At 35.5% G+C, this 3875-nt stretch overlaps 1 long non-coding RNA gene across 1 annotated transcript; it reads left to right on the forward strand.

Annotated features, from left to right (window-relative positions):
- Window positions 1–280: 280 nt before the first annotated feature.
- LOC150038634 (uncharacterized) lies at window positions 281–2843 on the forward strand. Its single transcript, XR_016525708.1, has 2 exons — window positions 281–697; window positions 819–2843. It is a non-coding gene; the product is annotated as an uncharacterized LOC150038634 (long non-coding RNA).
- Window positions 2844–3875: the final 1032 nt, after the last annotated feature.

Consider the following 3875-nt stretch of genomic DNA (forward strand, 5'->3'; position numbering starts at 1 on the left):
ACCTACCTATATTAGATTTTAAAATTGATAAATTTGAGCCTACTTAAATTTAAAACTGGAATTAAAATTTGAGAATTGGTTGGATTAAATCTGAAATTAAAAGTGAGGAAATTAATTATATTATAGCCATAGTTTAATTACGTAAAACATTATCAGAAGTCAAAAGATGAAAAATCCTGTTCAAATCTACGAAAATAAAAAAAGAAAAAGAAACGACAATATTTAAAACGCTTTTAATCTTCATTCGGAATATAATATCTCCAAATACCGTGTCCAAGTTGTGTTTCCTTTGCTTGTGAATAAATCAATGGCCGTGAAGTCACGACGAATCTGCCCCCTAAAATAGGTCAAAAATACCGTCGCATTTATTCCTTATGTTTTGCGATAATAATTCATCCACGTTGCTCTTTCTCAGCCGTTGATATTCTCCAACAACTTTTCATCTTAGCCGTCCATCCCGTCCCTTCTCTCTATAAAAGGATAAGATCTCCTCTTCCTTCTTCCATCGGCGGATCCCATTAGGGTTTCCTATTTATTTCTCCTTGTTTTTCGATTGCGACCGTAGATCGGCGGTGATCTTGTCCCTCCTCTGTTGAAGGAGGCGTCAGAATGGATCTGTGGATTTCTTAAGCCGATTATCGTTCCGCTGGTTTTCGTATTTGTCGATCTAAGGGTGGAGTCTGGCGGATGATTCAAGGTTTGTCAGGCACAACCTTCTGATCTGACCTCATTTTTACTCGTTCTTGGTTTGGAATTACGTCTTAGATCTAGGTCTTTGTATAAATCTGTTTGATATTTTGTTTGATTTTTCGAAGCAGGTACTAACGAAATGATGCCTCTGATCTCAGATCTACTCCATTCTGATCTCCTTCTGGAGCCGTTGACGCTTTTGATCGGCGGCTGTATGATATCTATCCAATCAAGAGCTTGTTCATCGTCCTTGACGAAGCGATTCACGAGTCTGATGTATGAGAAGTGTACTCATATTCGATGGTAGCTGTAACTCTGTTTTATTGTGAGCATCGGGAAGGATTAGATTAGTATGGCTCTGGATGTTTAAGGTATCAGGACGTAAGGCTTTCCTCTTTGTGGAGGATGAATCTCTATGTGTCTTTGTCATCCGACCTTTGCCATGACAGGTGCGCTTGCATGGCAGGTCATCGAAAAAAAATAAAATAGTATCGTTTTGGTTTTGAGGAAGAAACCGCACGGGGTTTGCCCGGGGTTTCTTCCTCGCTGGTGTGTGTTCTCTTCTCGTTCTCTCTTACTCTCAGTTCGTACCTACATCTTCAACCGCCCATCAACTGCTTCTCGGAATTACCTGAATTCACGCCGTTTACGCCAAGGTATTTTCTGATGAATTTCTTGCATATTGACCCAACCATAAGAAGGAAGAAAAAATCACCATCACCATACCTGCATCACTACTTAAATCTGCTAATTTACTTTCGTACTCACATTTTTTTATAATTTGCGAATATAATTTTATACATACATCTGCATCAAAATGTTGCGAATATAATTTTGTACATACATCTGCATCAAAACTTAATTAATCTGCTAATTTAATTTCATAGAGACGTCTGTACCTATATTTGAATAGCCTGCTAATATATTTTCGTATATACAATGAACAAGTCTAGGTCTGGTTTTTTAAATGATCCATAACTTATAGCATCAATTGTGACTAACTCGTCAAAATTTGAGGCTTGGTTCGAAAAAAATTGTTTTCAAAGATTCATATCATTTATTACGTTCTTTTATACATTCAACATATTTGACAATGCTACACAAGTACAAAATTATCTTTCTAATAACTTTTATACTGTCCAATTAAATGGACTTTTGCGGTTACAAATATTTTCCATCACAATTTGATACGTAACGTTTTTCTATGGAAAGTTGTGTTTTCGGGTGACGATTGCATATGATATTGTGCCATCCAAAGTTTAGAAGTCAATAAAAAAGAGGTTATTAAATTCAGTACGAGGCTATTCAAAATCAATAACGTAAGTGTGTTCTATATTCCAATCTGTGTGTGTTCGGGAGTGGCGCTCATTCGCGACAACCTACATGACCGCATAATACTTCTATCCATTATCTCTCTTGATTTAGAGCTTGCGATTTGTGTTGATCTACTTATTGTTTAGCTGCTTACTGTTAAATTATGTTCGGAATCTTTTTCTTGTCTAGTATTGGTTTAATAAGAACATATTGCTCTTGTAAAGTTTTGGTACTTTCGAGCTTCCCGTTGAGTGAATATTTTGTAAGGTTTTTCAGTATTGAAGTATGTGCGTACGTCGGAACTTATGTATGTCTGTAGTTTAGTTTTCTTTAGATGTTTATTACTAGATTTGGAAGATTCCATCACTTATTGCTCGATAGCCAAGATGCGCTGCGGAATGGCAAGCTATTTGGCCCTGGAGAACGGGTTGCTCGTGGGTTGGAAGGAGGTTGGAATCTGGAAGAAGCCTCAACCCGTTTCTGCCGTGTCTTTTTTAAATGGAAGGTCTATATAATGCTTTTGATCTTTATCTGCATCTGAATTCATCATTTATTTTCTAGTTCCGTATAATACAATACTTCTTAATATCCAATGAAAATCAGAGTATAGTCATGTTCATGATATGTTAATTTGTTTGTAGAGAAGATTTCCTTTAGGGATTGCGCAAATAGTGCATTGATTTTTCTTGAGATTTTATTTATGAAGTATTTTCTTTGTTATTCTAGATTTCTTAGAAGCTTCTTGTAATTTGAAGCACAGTTTTTTATTTATGTTCTTTTGATATGTAGACATGGAACATCTTTGTGGATTTATTATGAAGCTAAGGTACTGATTTAAAGGAGGCGGGTCATGTTTATTGGTTTCATTTTGTCTTTGTTACATGTTTATTCTGCTTAAGTAACTTTTGTTTTCCTGTGACTTTGTTACTTTGAAAAGAACGGTGAAAGAGAGAGTATTCAAATAACGAAAGTATGAAAGTTCGATGGAAAGTGAACTTTATTTTCTAAGTACCTTCCACTATGTTGCAATGGTGTGAATTATGAAGTCGGTGGTTTCGGAATAATAATGTCCATAGGGCATTTCGTTTTGATTTTTGAAAAGAAACTCTTGAAGGTTTAATTTTTATAGGTAACAAAAGAATTTAGAACGATCAGCTTATCAAAATAGTGTGAAGAGTACATTGTGATTGGATTTTTGTTAGATGTAGAGGGGTATTGAGAGTGTAAGCCTCTGTTGGTTGGGTTCAATTTTTTGGACCAACTCGACCGAGTTAGCTAGGGTTCTCCAGTATAACTCAGAGTTAAATTTGTTTTCTTATAACTTATAAATTTAATTTATTTAGTTCTGTATAACACATTTTCTATAAGTAGAACTTGAAATTCGATCAAGAAAGAATACAGCCACAGCTATTAATGAACGAGTGAAGTGTGAGAGATACAGCGACCAACGACCAACTAACTTTCTTGGGAGTGTTGAGTGAACTGGGTGACTGCTTGGGAGAGATTTGAGAGGGGAATCGGTAAGGAGAGATGGACGGGGGAGAATGGCCATGGATGATGAGGAAGACAGTAAGATGGGTCTTCAATTGATATCCAATGCGGGAGGGATGGAAATTGGGGATCCGTTTGGATTGAGGATCTTGGTTTTAAGAAAACACCTTTTTAAAAAAATCTATTGATTTATTGATTTTTTTTTATTGTTGTATATATTTTATTTCAGTTTATATATATAACAAACTTATGTAAGTTTGTTAATAAAAAGTGTTTATTTATTATTATTACTAGTAGTATTGTAAGTGTGTTTTGAGATGGATACTTGGTAAATAATAGATCTGTAAGCTCAAAAATGGGAGAGCGCTCACGGGAATTGA

This window comes from Benincasa hispida, chromosome 1, assembly GCF_027475165.1.
Source record: "Benincasa hispida cultivar pf3 chromosome 1, pf3_genome.v1.1, whole genome shotgun sequence".
In the NCBI taxonomy this organism is placed as follows: domain Eukaryota; kingdom Viridiplantae; phylum Streptophyta; class Magnoliopsida; order Cucurbitales; family Cucurbitaceae; genus Benincasa; species Benincasa hispida.